General features: G+C 48.1%; 1 protein-coding gene across 9 annotated transcripts in view; it reads right to left on the bottom strand.

Annotated features, from left to right (window-relative positions):
• Positions 1 to 13,844, bottom strand: part of LOC120389229 (gap junction beta-4 protein-like) — a 94,244-nt gene extending 80,400 nt beyond the window's left edge. For 3 of the 9 annotated variants that reach the window (XR_005590828.1, XR_005590827.1, XR_005590825.1), the window contains exons 1-3: positions 13,726 to 13,834; positions 12,711 to 12,803; positions 11,985 to 12,147 (exon numbers count right to left, since the gene is read on the bottom strand). The gene's annotated coding sequence lies outside the window, so the exon portion shown is untranslated. Of the gene's footprint in view, positions 1 to 1,390; positions 2,114 to 11,984; positions 12,148 to 12,710; positions 12,804 to 13,725 lie in introns of those variants that run through there. The other 6 variants (XR_005590832.1, XM_039511622.1, XR_005590826.1 and 3 more) reach the window with 5 other exon arrangements.
• Between the last annotated feature and the right edge of the window lie 781 nt (positions 13,845 to 14,625).

Genomic DNA, 14,625 nt, shown 5'->3' with positions numbered 1-14,625 from the left:
AGGTTCATTTTGAAGCACTGATTTGAAATATTTTCTTTTGAATCCATTTGAAGCTTCTGACAGAAAAACCAAAAGTTCACCCTCAAATTTTCAAACAAACCATTTTGGCAGCCAGGTATCCGCAAGGCACAGCTGTGTCCTGACCTCACCCCCTTTCCCCACACCACAGCCCTCCCCCACCCAGCAATGGCGATCAGGTTTACTTATTTCAGAGTAGCAGCCGTGTTAGTCTGTATCTGCAAAAAGAACAGGAGTACTTGTGGCACCTTAGAGACTAACAAATTTATTTGTGCATAAGCTTTCGTGGGCTACAGCCCACTTCATCGGATGCATTCAGTGGAAAATACAGTAGGAAGAACACACACACACACACACACACTTAAGGTGAGCTATTACCAGCAGGAGATAAAAAGAACTGTTTGTAGTGGTAATGAAAATGGCCCATTTCCAGCAATTGACAAGGAGATGTAAGGAACTGTGTGAGAGGGGAGGGAGGGAATAAGCATGGGGAAATGGAATTAATTTGGAAATTGGACACCATCAAACTAGGCTTGAATAAAGTCTGGGAGTGGATGGGCCATTTCACAAAGTAAAACTATTTCCCCATGTTTATCCCCCCCACCCCCCCAAGTCATGGTCCAGGGCCCTATACCAAGACAGCCCTTGCCTCAAAGAGCCATGGGCTATGGCTGAACACACTGCTACAAACCATATGTAATTTCCTTAGCCTGGAGCATCCGCTCCCTGCATGTTTCAGCAACATGCTTGCTGCATTACCAAGGATGGGGTCTTTAATGGACACAACTCCCACTAACCTTCAACGGAAGGTATTTTAACAATACAACTGAAATTAAGCTTCTACTATGTAAAGGCTTGTGAATTAGTAACATTTAGATGCAAGACTATCCCTCCCACCACTGATGGGTGGGATAGCTCAGTGGTTTGAGCACTGGCATCCTAAACCCAGGGTTATGAGTTCAATTCTTGAGGGGGCCATTTAGAGGACTGGGGCAAAAATCTGACTGGGGATTAGTTCTGCTTTGAGCAGGGGGTTGGACTAGATGACCTCCTGAGGTCCCTTCCAACCCTGGTATTCTGGGATTACCTAAGGCTGACAGTGGGCTGGGTTGCATGGACACAGACCTGCCTGTGATAACATAGGAGGTCAGAGGCAGGACAAGCACTGGAAAGCAGTGCTTTCTGACAAACTTTGGAGCCATGCAGTCATCTGGGTTTGAAAGTCTTCATTACATTCAGCTACTACTGAATAACAGCCTTCCTGTAAATATCCAGCCAATTCATTATGCTCATCCCCATTCCAATGATGACTAAATTAAGTCGTAATCACTGGACACTTAAGACCAAGTGTTTGCAGATTAGGAATCCTGTTTCCTCTATTGCTCTGAAGTAGACTGGAAATTGCTCAGTTTGATGGACTACAGCTCTGAGTCACCCAGCCATTGGAAAGCTCTGCCTGCCAACCAGCTATCTGTTCAGTGCCAGAACTGATATATTGCAGTGACGAGCATTAGCACGGGATATTGGTGTTCTTGGGAGCCTTCTACAGAAGCCAGGGGAGCTTAACGAATGACGGATCTAGTTGCAGCACTCATGACGTACAGCACAAAGCAGTGAAAGCAGGGCCTGGGTAATTGAAAAGCAAATCACAATTCATGGGATTTGTTCCAGCAGCAGGTTCATCAGTGTTTTAAATTAATCCAACCACAACTTCAGACTCTAGAGTCAGCCAATGCCAATAGCTCCTCTTTTACATCCTTTTGTCTTCCATTTTTCTGATCACTGATCAGAAAGCCAAAACAAAAACCACCACTCTACTCCATTAGTTTTCAAACTGCTGCTACTTTTCACTTTTCTGGAAAAATAGCCTTGTCTTTGCACCACAAGCACCTCTATAGGTTATGGATATTAGTGGTAATTAACCATTAGAACAACCTAGCTAGGGACCTGGTGGATTCTCCCTCACTTGGAGCTTCACATCAAGCTTGGACCTCATTAGCGATGGGCTTGATGCAGAAGGTCAGACCAGAGTACTGTAATGGTCCTCCCATCTGGCCTTTGGAGGATTCCCAGGCTTCATAGACTTTAACAGGCCCTAGAGAAGGCAAAGAGAGGAATTCAGTCCAAGACCTGGAGAAGTTGCCCCTTGCTCTCTTCACAAGAGAGGACAGCAGTGGACTGGGACCCAGCAGATCCAAGTTCTGTTTCTGGCTGTGCCACCCGCTTGCTTAATCTTTGTGCTTCAGTCCCCCGTATCTGTCAAGTGGGGATAATGGCACTCCCTTTGCCCAGTCTTTGGGTATTTAGATGGTACTGAGGCAGGGCCATTGTTTTACTCTGAATGTGGCACTTAACACAATGGGGTCCCAATCTGGGCTGGGGCCGGTAGGTGGTGTGATAAGAGAAATTACAGTAAGAGGCTACCACTGAAGGAACCAATAAGTGGAAAAATTCACAGGTGTGCTCCAAGGAAAGCAATCCCATTAGACGGCTTGGGGTGGTCAAAACTTGACCCTACTGGGGCTGAGGGAGGTCTGAACATGAGGGAAAAGTTTACCTGACTGAGCTCTAGGGCACGGTCAGCACCATCAGGAACTGTTGTAGGAGATATTCCTTGCTGGTGGATTATCTGCTACTTGAAGTCTTTAAATCATGATTTGGAGCATTCAACAGCAGAGTCAAGGAGAAGAGATTCAGGAGTGTGGTGGTGGATATGCTTATGTGGCCTGCATCTTGCAGGAGGTCAGACTAGATGATCATAATGGTCCCTTCTGATCTTGAATTCTATGATATGGGGACACCGGAGGTGAAGATCCCTAAATGCCCATTCCTTGCCCAGGCCCCACCCCGTTAACATCTCATATGCTGGAGAGTACAGAAGCAAGTGGCTCGGGCTTGAGACTTAGTACGGCTCTGTACAGTGGGAAGGGGATTTAGAATCATAATCCTTCAAATCCAGATTTAATGCTTTACATGGGGAACCTGCAAGATTGGTGGATAAGCTCTTTTTACAATAAAACTTTAAAGTTCCTGTATAAGGGAAACGCTTTTCCCATTGAGATTTCAGACAATTGTGTATTATGTTGTACTACAACTTTCAGTTCTCTCCACTTCTATGGTGTCCATTGCCATGGAGTCCAGGCATTGGGGGAAGGACTGGGGGTGGGGGAGAGAAGAGAGGCTGAGAAGAGATTTTAAGTCATTTTATGAAGATGGAATGAGATCTCATTCCACACAGGAATACAGGGTTTTCAGTACCCTCCCTGTAAAGTCAGCAGGAGTAAATCAGTGTATCCCCATTGATTCCAGTGAAGTTATGCCAATTTGTACCAGCTGTATGTCTGGTGCTTGTGTTCTAAAGACACTTTCTTAAAGAAAACAACCAACCAGTGTTCACAGCGGAACCCAAAAATATTCAATTTCCCACCCACACCTGAATTACAGTGAGGGGAACTGGTTAATTTGTCTCAGAGGAAACCATTCCAAGGTGAAATGAGAAGTTGAGTGTAACCACATTGATTCTGTTAAGACAGGTGTGTGTATGTGGGGGAGAGAACAGAAATGTGAGAGTCACGTTCAGGATTAGCCAGAGCTTTATAGGAGAGAACAAGTCAGTGGTATTTGAGACTTGACATGCTTATAAGAACCACACCGCGCAAGGTCCTTAGCTGATGTCCATTACTGTAGCTCGGTGACTGCAGGTTACATCTGCTGAGGGCTCTGTTCTGCTTCCTTTTATTTTTTAAGGAGTCAAACTATGAAGCTCTTCAGATTTCTCATATACTCACTCACCCCTGCCACCGCAAAGGGGCAACAAAGCCCAGTAGTCAGAATGGCCTAAAAAGCCTAATAATTGGCCACCCACCAAAATAAATTGGTACAGCAGTTGCAGGAATCAAACCCAGGACTCCCAAGTCCCAACTGCACCTGTTCTTCCAGCTCCGAACCAGGACTCTGCGCTGCAAGTCACAATGCACTGCTCACTCATCACACCGCCTCCCCTAGAATTAGTCACGTGCAGACAAAAATCTCAGTAAAACATTGCCCTTAAATAAGTGATGGTGAGAAACGTAGCCCTGTTAGGGTACAGAGCTTACAGAGAATGTGAAAGGGGTTATTTCACTACTAGATTTATGGACGAGATCCAAGGTCCACAAGGTGTATTCAGGAAGAGTGATGGTTACACACCATCTGGAGCAATCGGTGACTTGGACTCCATTTTGCACTCAGCAGCTAACGCAAGAATTGGCAAATCATTGAGAGAGGTATCAGGCCAGCCAAGAACAAGCTTGTCAATTGCTGATCCTGTGTGTCGCGACCTCTAGAGACAGAGATGCCCGGTAAAAATGAATCACACGATTTGGGGAGCCAAAGATGGGGAAAGAAAGAAATTCTCCCCAGGATCTAAAATTCATCATTTTTTAAAATCCAAGCGTTCCCATGGTAACCAGTGAGTTAGACCCAAAGTGTGAAAAACTCAATCTCGAACTTGAGCAAATCAACTATTGTGCTCCCATGGGAGCACACTCAGGCTTGTCTGGACCAACAGGGAAAAGCAGAACTCCAGAGCAGGCTGGAGGAACAATTAGCATCCCAGCTGCTCTCGAATGCCAGGATAGCAAGGACATGGGAAGACTGAATCCAGCACAAAGGATTTGGACCTCTACACAGAGCAGCTCCATGGAAATGCAGCCACCTCTGGGGGTGGAGAGCAGCCTGCAGGTGGCCGGCACATTCCCTTCCTGTTATTGGGCAAAGCCAATGACAAACACAAGCATCCTGGGACCCAGCATTTATTCTGGTCAGGTAGGAATTTGTGACCTGGCTTTCAGAGGTGCTGAGCGCCCACAACTCCCAGTGGAGTGAATGACAGCTAGAGGTGCTGAGCACCTCTAAGACAGACTAGACCACCAGGCTTTTTCCATTTTAAAAAGGAGGCTTATCCAACAGGCCTGCTTACAATAGAGTGTCTCCTCTGCCTTAGACACAGGCTCTCCAGAAGGATGCAAAGCAGATGTTGGAATTCAAGCCTGTGATTCCAAGCAGCCACATTACTAGACAACTAGAATGTTCGGCAAAGACAAGATACCTTAAGGGGCCAGGAAGTGCCACATACCCATTTGGTAAGATGAAATCAGGCCCTTTAAAAAAAAAAGTGTATTAAGTTGGGTTCCCCAAAAATCACTAGCCATTAAAAAGCCCCACAACCTAGGTCTTATTGTACAGTGCCCATCACCCTGCATCTGCTCCCTCCCCATAGTCTGTCCCGATCTATTTAAGTTAATTGGGAGAACAGAAGAAACTTGGTCATTAAAATTGAGGTCATGTTCACTGAAGGCCAGTTCTAAATCAAATTCCCCATCGCTTCCTCCATGGAGCAGGTCCCGCCATATTTAACCAACTTTCAAAAATCATTAGCAAAAGCCAATGTTCAGATCCCGTGTCCCTAATGATTTCAAATGGGAGAATTAACCTATTGATTGATGGCCTAATTGTTACCACCAATGACAGCGGTCAGCCCAGGGGTGGTGTGGGAGCGAGATGGTGAGGGAGAGCAAAGGCCAGCGAGACTAACAGTCAGGTGAGCGATATGGGCCAGTCTTTGGCTGTGTGACCCGTATGGAATAATTCAGAGATGCAGGTTGTGAACAGTCAAGCAAAAGTTAATTAAATTACACTTTAGCAACGAGGTCAGTCTCTGAATGCATATTGATGTCTAACCTTTTCGAGCACATTGACTGGCCTGCACTGTTTGCATGATAATGCACAGATCACTCGGCTCTGTAAATTAGCGCATCCTTTCCATTGTTCTTTCCCTCCCCTTCCTCCTTTGTCTGAGGAAGGCAGCTTCATACAGTCCCCTGCAGCGCCATTACAAAACCCACAAAACTGTTTCAGGGAATGTCGAGTGACCTTGTGGCTCTGAGCTGATGCTCTGGCAGCAACTCAGTCTCTAGGGGCTCAGGCATGAAGCTGGCTTTGACCAGGCCCCCTTCCCCCCCTGCATGAGCTGCTCACATCGGCAGACCCTGTGTGGTAAGGGGAGCAGCTGTCAGCAGGGGGCTACTCCCTTCTACACAGGGGGACAGGGAGTAGCATGCAAGGGAAAGGTTGGTTCGTCCAACCAGCATGGAAACCAGTACTGCTGAGCAATAGCCTACACCAGGGAAAGGCCTGGCCCAAACTTCATTCATGAGGGGAGGGGAAGCAAGAGGGAAGCCAGAACTAAATGTAAAGCCTGAGTCACAGTTCCGTCCCTACCCTGCTCCCGATGCAGTACTGATGCCTGTATGTGCAGCCCCTTCCAAGGGCCAGGTTGCAAGATGCAAATCCAGCTCCTAGAATTTTGTCTCAACAAGCGATGGTCTGAACCACAATCCCAATTTCACATGCCCCGAGAACTCAGCTTGGATCCAGATGGGAATTTTGCAGATGGTCCTTCACTTTAGATCTGGCCAAACCCAACCATCCCTGACTTTCAAAAATCCACAGGCTGCAGCTTGAGTTCCAGCTCTGCACAAGATCCAGAGAAACCCTTTCAGCAGGTGCCATTAAATGGGAGATGCTACTATGTGCTAGGGAGCTGGGAACACAGGGCTTCCAAGTTGACGCAGGAGCTGGACAAACAGATTTGTCCAGAGTCAGAACCTCTCCACTGGCCTTTGCCCAATGTTTAAATCCAATCCAAAATAACCCTTCCAAAGAGCACTGCACAGAAATATAGGGCCCAGCCTGGGAGGTGTTCCTCCTCCAGTGTTGAGAAAGAGTTTGCCACTCTGCTCTTCCTATTCTTTAGGATGCAGGCCCTGGATGAGTAAGGTGTTGCCACACCACTGTGGAGGGATCTCCAGCTGGATCAGCTGCTCAGCATTGCACCTAGATCAGCACAGCTGGAAGGACCCAGTTGTATGGCCATCACACCTGTTGAAGGGTGCTTGCACAAAGCAGCCCCCTTGGAGTAAGCGCTCATCTGTAGGGTTAAATACGGATTCCACAACCAGGCCCCAAAGCACAAGCTTAAGTCTGTCTTCAGTGGGACTTCGACCAGTACCTACATGTTTTGCTGAGTAAAGAGGGACTTGAATTGTGGCCTCAGCATTTATCAGAACCTGACCACAGTGGGCCAGACTCAGCTGGTATAAACTGCCCCATCTCCATTTACATCAGTAGAGTGTCTTCATCCAGGTTTCTATACATTCACCTTCTACTGAATCCCTGGCAGACTAGCCCTGCCTGTCCCTGGCTCAAACCCAAGAGTGAGTAGCCAGCAGCCTACCTGCCTTCCCACAGGGAAGATCCTACAGAGAGCCTTGCTGTGCAGGGAGATCAGTCAGATCTCCCCAAGTTAGCTCAGCTAAGTCTGCCCACCGTGTCCTTTCAGATCGGAGCCTGTAGGCTAACTCCTCAGCCAGTGCAAACTGGCCTAGCTCCAGGAGAGAATGAAACAAAGGTGATTTATGGACACTGGGATCTGGCTGTGTGCAATGCTAATAGCTACACCTTGTCACCCAAGACCTGGTCTTAAAATGCTGGTAGAGCACTACATTTACCCAGCAGAGTTAAGGGAAGAAAAATGGCTCCCTCCCCCCTGCAAACTCTGCTTTAAGAATCTGGATGATGTTGTTCCAACACTTAAAGTCAGAGACAACAGATTGGCAAAAGGAAATAAAAGATGCAACAAGTTGCCTGGAAACCAGATCTTATAAGCGCCTAGAAGTAATTATAAAAGCAAGAAATCTGTTACGCAGGTGGCAGGGAAATTGGAAATCATTTGAGAGACACCTGCTTTTTTAAAAAGAAAGATTACGATTCATCCTTCTTAGCAGTCTCATGCTCTTGCTCCTGATCCCGACTGGCTGTAGGTTAATGGCAAGGAGAACAGCAGTTATATTCACCCAACAGACCAGGTATCTGAGATTCAGGGTAAAGAACCCATCCTTGAGATGCGGTTTCCCCACTCCACATCCTCAAAGCAGTAGGTTGCTAGGGCAACAAAGCTTGCTAGGAGACCCTCATGAGCAGTGTGACTCCTCCCACTCTCAAGTAGGGATACTTCAGAAGCAGAAATAGGAGATTTTATTAGAAGCAGATCATGGCAAGGGGCACTTTGGCCCTCAAGACTAATTGAGAAGGGTCAGCATTTGGTTTCCTAACTAGAGCGGTATGGAAGCCCAAGCCAGGCAAAGTATCCATGGTATGCAATGGTTATAAACCCAGCCCAGGTTTGTCAGGCATATCCTTAAGGATAATGCATCTTCATAGTCAGCCTAGACCCATCTTTGAATTGTTCACTCAGATTAGGGGGTGCGCATGTGTGTGTGCATGCGCGCGCTCTGTTTCCTCTAGTGGCTGGACCATGGAAGAGGTTTGAGTGCTTTGCTGCTCCTGCTAACAGGCCTAGCTGTTTAGCTCTAAATGCTCAAGCAGAGAACTGGTCCAAGTGGATCCAGGGACAATGGATAGTTCAGTTTCAGACCGCTGCATCCCAGCATCTTCCTTCAGGCCCACTGGTCCCACCCTGCAAAGCATGCGAGTTACCCATGAGGGATCTGACCCTGAAGCTGCTCTACTTCTACTCATGGTTGCAGAACTGGGCCAGCAATAGTCATGTTGAAGACCACGAAAGGGGTATTGTCCAATCCCTCTACCTCTACCATACGTTAGCCAAGAGCAATTAGAAGGGGAGGAAATATGAGCTAATGGTCAGAGCAAGGCAATGAGATCTGGATTCTGGCATAGGCTTGCTATAGGACCTTGGACAAGTCACTTTTCCTCCCAGAGCTGCAGTTTACGGGTCTGGAAAACAGAGATACCTACCACCTTCGTAGAGCACAGTGCTACTAGCATCTCGCTTCCTTTGCTATGCTCCAGTTACAGGTCTCACATCTAGTAGGTCATTGCTCCCCTGGCTTTCCAGGGATGGTGCAAGCTAAAGCCCACCCCACTCATTCCACTGTGCAATCCACAGTAACTCACCCAGCTGCACTCTCCTGAAGTCAGTAAACTGCTAATGACCCCTCCAGAGGGCTGAAATCTGCACTCCACCAGCTTCCAGCCCACCATCCGTTAAGGGGGTCTGGTTCTTACACACCAGCCTGACTGCAGTTGTAAACGCACTACTGGCTAGGAAACAACTGCCCAGCAATTTGGAGCCAGCTTTCCAGACAACCTCCCTGCCTTGCATGGCTGCCACAGTTTCCTCCTGGCTGATTGAGCCAATGTGGTATCATGATGTGAAAGTCCATGGTCACGTGACCTGCTCTATGACTCCTATATGTAGACGTGACTTCACACCCAGATACCCCACAGTATTATACTGACGTCAGCACATCAGCACTCACAGACAACGTGAATTGGAAGGCACATAGGAAGGGGGTATGTTCAGCCAGATCCTACCCCACCTTTGGATCCTAAATCCAGTGGATCAGGCTGCAGGATGATCTCCAGATGGCAAAGAACTGCCATCAGGGATCCTACACCAACCTATGTCCTGCAGCCAGTGTAGGGTGCATACTTGGGCATCCTAGTGCCATGATAATGGTCATGTACTCCTTGTCCAGTGGGCCTGCTACTAGCAGGTCAGGATTCCATAGCTGATTTAGCCTGGCTAGAGAGCTTCCCTCGTGGATAGCTACACAAGAGATCCTTCTCTACGATAGTGCATTGCACTGCCGGGTATGACTGTTACCAGCTCAGGTCAGGTATGTTCCTCCCCTAGGTGGAACCATGTGTAACAGAAGGTAGGTTTAGCATTCCATCCGTTATCCTCAGCTGCCTGAGCAATCCCTGGGCATCACAGGCAGTTGGGAGAGCTCTGCATTGCACGGGTCGTCTCCCTTCCCGCCCCTGTTCACCCCGCCCCATGCAACTGAGACGCATCAGCGAGGCCTGCAAAGCCACCTCTGCTCCCAAACCCAATTTGGCTGCAACTCAGGACCAGGCCCTGTGTTCCTCTGCCTCAAAACGTATTGCCACACACGCACCAGGATGGGCAGGCTACCATTACCCTGGGCTAGGGATGGCAGCAGAACAGCTGGAGGAGACCTGCCAAGGAAGCACAAGCATTAGGGCTCAGTGCGTTTTGGAATGCGAGGCTGCAAGTACCACCTCTGCTATCGTCATGACACTGTGAATGGTGGGAGCGTGGTGTAGTCACCGTGGAGGTGGCCAGGGTGGCTGCAGATTGTGTTTGAGGTGGGGTGGGGGGAAAAACAGTCCTATTCCTAAATATCTCTTTGGGTGCACGGGAGAGGAAGGGGAAACCAGCAAGGCAACCCCAAGACACAGGCACAGTGGAGTCTCCGCTCTTGCCACATGCATTTCCCTTTCTTATTCAGGCGGAGATTCAACAAGGATCAATAGCCAGATTAAAGCACCACTCGAACCTGGAGAAACAAGCAGCCGACGACGGAGGTGCCAAGAAATATTTTTCAGTGATAAAAGCTGCTCAAGCCGAATAGGAGAGCGGGGAGAACCGTCAGAAAAGTCTGCTCACAAACCAAGCTGCTTAGAAGGGTGTCAGTGACTGGACTGGCTGACCCAGAAGAAAAGCCTCTTTCATCATCCCTGCCTAAGATTTAAGACAGGCCAGGAACCTCTGAGGTTAGTACTTTAGCCTTTCTTGGGCAAGCAGGAAGGGGAGAACACACGAGTTTGGTGCATGTCCAGCACACCTATTTAGGGTGAAATTCGGCTACGTCCAGCTGTCAGGCCTGACAAACAGCAGCTACACTGTGTGGCTTTTAGCAGCATAGCTGAAATGGCCCAGCTGTGTGGCTAAAAGCCGCGTAGCGTAGCCATAGTCTTACCAAAGGTAGGCAATTGCCCGCTCTGTGCGGAGCAGCCAGCATGTCAGCTGGTCAAACCTCAAGGTTTTAAAGGCATTTTGGAAACACTTTGAAGATCTTGGCCCAGGGTGGTCAAATATATTGGACCAAATCTAGTTACTCAATTGTCTCTTCAGATACTCCTAGTCCATGTGTTCCAGCATCAGCTGGATGGCTGATTATTAGCAGGGCGTGTGCAAGTGGGGGCAGGCAGGGGCACACCCTCTCCCCCCCAAGTCAGCAGGGGCACAGAACTCCACCGGAGCCTGGACAGGCAGAGCAAGCAGCCCTGGGACTGCGGAGGGGAGATCCAGCTCCTCTTGCTGCTCCGCAGATTGGGGGGGGGGGGGCGAGGGGGGAGCAGAGGCAGCTCCTCTGGCTGCAGGATGAGGGAAGGGCACAGAAAGTGCCTCACCAAAAGCAGCCAAATATTTATTCCTGTGCTTGCCCCTCGTTCCTGTCATGTGACCATTCCAGTGACCTTTGCAGACATAGGCCCCAACACTGCAAACACATAACTGCACGTTTAGCTTTAGTCCATGTTGCACACATGCTTAAGTGTTTCCCCAACTGGAGCTTGAGAGAGAAACACTCAGGTTAAAAAACAACTTTAAAAAAAAATCCAATTTCCTCGCTCTTACTAATATTACTTTGGAGATTATTAAAATGGAAAGAATTTTGCAAATGCAATTTACTTCCTACCACTTATTTTTATTTTCTTCATTCCACTCAACAATAAAAAGTTAACTAGTCAATTTCACGTCTGTTTCCAGCAGTTCTCTCATCAATTTCAATTTTCTCTTCCCCTGCAATGAGATACTACAGGGGAACATTTAGTGCCAAACAAAGCAGCAGTCTCACAGCATGTGCACCAGTCACTTCCTCTAGTGCAGATCCCAGGTGCGCATCAGTTTGCAGAACTAGATCAAATCCTTAATAAAAGCTGTTTAAATATTGTTCACCCCCGTGTAGTAGGGGGTGATGGACACTAGCTGAGATCAACCCCATTCAGGCGTCATTTACGCCCCTAACCTTGTTCCAAGCCCTGATTATGCATAACAGTTTTCAAGACAATCCAAGTTCACATGTGAAATTTAGAGTAGTTTGGGAGGGAAGTTAAACCCCCAACACAATGCTCACCTCAACCTGAACTGTGGTGCAGCAAGGTCCACTTCATAACATCTGCACGGTTAATCTGAGCAAGCTTTCTGGAAATAGGTGTGTGTTCCCTTAGGATCATGCAGCGTCTTTCTGAATCAAAGCCACCAGCAGCGTACAAACCACCATTCAAACGCAGCCACCGCTGGCGTGAAAGACAGCAGCTGTTAAACAGTTCATAGCAACACTACATTTGGTACAATTCCCCCTCCGTTTCTTTTATTGCACCCAATCAATGTCAGTGTACTGGGTTCAATGGAATCACCACTGATTTACACCAGCGTGACCGCCAAATAAGGCCCACTGCATTCAAATGAAGCAGTAGTGGACACAGACCCAAGGCAGCTGCCTCATTTGGAAATTTTCCAGGACACCAGAGCTCATGGCCCTCTTACAGAGTGCAAAGCTCCTGGAGTATTGAAACCCGCACCCTTTCCATACATCTGATCCTGGAGAGAGGACTTTTGTGCCTCTAATTGTTTTTATTTGGCTTGGGAGAGGACAGGTTAAGATAGAAGCAAATGAGACTCAACTGGAGGGGGGGGAAAAAAAAAAAGCACATTTAACGGAGATAATCACGCCAAAGCTTTAGTAACCAATAAACTGAGAACTCCAGGAGAGCACTGCTCAGGGCTGGGCAATTGGAAATAAGGGCATTTCCCTCCCCCCCCCCCGCCAGTCAATAGGTTTATTATGCAGCCAACTTACTTTTTCCAGTCTATTTTTTCTTCCCTTTTACCATTAAGATGTAAAAGACAGAGGAGGATTAGCAGCAGCAGCCACACTAATGGGAAGTATCATCTTGCAGGATATAGACAGGGACAGCACATGGGGAGGGGGAAAAAGAGAAAGAGGGATGAAAGGAAGAGATAATGGAATTTGCATGAGCTCCAAATGCTGTTTCAAAGACCAGACAGGATTAAAAGCTAGGATGAAGTGTCTAGCAGTGGTAGCCACTGCGAGGGGCGTTGTGTTTAGAGCAAGGGAATCATGGGAGCAACAAAAAGGAAACAACCACTGGGTTTCTCAGAAGAGATTAACTCACCTGCATTAAACTGCAGGAGCAGAGCTCGAGGTAATTCCAGGCCACCCCCCTAACAGATCACTCCAGCAGCCAGTTACAGACACTGTATCATGAGAATGAATCTGCCACTGGCTATCTGTACCCCAAAGGCAGAACAGTGCTTCTAACCTTTGGCATCACACACGCGCAAACCACAGTGCTGGATATTTCCCCTGAGGCTGCTATGGAAGTGGGCTGAACACAGTGCATCTACTCAGAACTCAAAATAAACCTTTGGGGGAGTTCAGTTCATTCCCCCTTCCCACACCCCACTTTATACAGGTTTCATTTTTAACCACGTTCCCTGCTCCCAATTGGGAGCAGAGGCACCAAACCGCTACAAGACCCTAGACAATCAGCAGCCCCTGGACCCAGTAGATCCACCACTAATGGAAAAGATCAGCAGACAGTCCTTTGCCATCCCAGGACTACACTGGTCTTGCTCAAGGTTGCCCTAGCCTGCTCCCTTGACACAGAGAGGGAAGGAAGGACTTCCCCCCGCACCCCCTTAGGTCCTGTCAGAGGTCCCTAAGTAAGAGTGGGGGCACACACCAGGCTTCTGCTTGTTTTGTCCCAGCTCATGTCCTTCCACCTCCACAACAAGCCTATAGATTCACCCCTTTCTGCAGCACCCCACAGGGGCTTTACTGAACCACTTACCTTGCTAGGGTTTCTTCCGCTCCCCTCTCTTCCCAGGGCTCCTCCACCAACCCTTTGTTCAGACAGCCACAGCCAGCTTTATGCAGACACTAGGACCTCACACCACCACTTCTTCCAACTTCAACTGCCCTTCTCCTGCCCAGTCTGCTCCTTATATCCCTGGCATGCCTTCCCAGCATGCCTTGCTGCAGCCTACAATCCCCAGGGTCTCTCTGGAAACTACAGTTCCCACAGTTCCCTTGTGCCATGATGAGCCAGGATGCGGGGCTGTGCACAACCTCTAGCTGTCTTTAAAGGGCCAGTGTCCTGTTACAGGGACATGCACAAAATGATTAATTCAGGAAACTTCAGACACTGAGGGATTCCTTCCTTTATTGGGAATAGCTCTTTCTAGTACTTCGTTTCATGATTCAGTTGTTCTGATGAAAATAAATTGTGACAAGTGAGGGGGACCTCAAGGGCCAGAACTCGGCTGGTGTAAGTCAGTGTAGCTCCATTGAAATATATAGGGCTTCACTGATTTGCACCAGCTGAGGATCTGGTTTCAAATCTGCATGCAATGTGTGGCATTTTGGCGCAGGTCCTCAAAGGTATCTTTACTCAGTGGGAGTCAGGTGTGTAAATACCTTTCAGGCTCAAGGCCCTTAGAACTAAACGAGTGTGGATGGGACATAAGTGACGTATCAAGCATTGTGCTGGTTCCACACCAAATGCACTGAAACTCATCTCGCAAAATTCTCTTCGCTCCCTCCTCCATTTTGCACCCCTCCATTGCACCAGGGACCTCTCGGTCTTTTGAAGGAAACTTCCGGCTCCAGAGTAATGAATCACTCAACGTTTATCACGACTTGCTTGGATGTATTTAAAATACAATGGGAAATTTCTCTCCCCTCCCACCCA

The sequence above is a fragment of the Mauremys reevesii genome, linkage group 23 (assembly GCF_016161935.1).
Source record: "Mauremys reevesii isolate NIE-2019 linkage group 23, ASM1616193v1, whole genome shotgun sequence".
Lineage (NCBI taxonomy): Eukaryota > Metazoa > Chordata > Testudines > Geoemydidae > Mauremys > Mauremys reevesii.
This window is presented reverse-complemented; position numbering and strand designations above follow the sequence as displayed.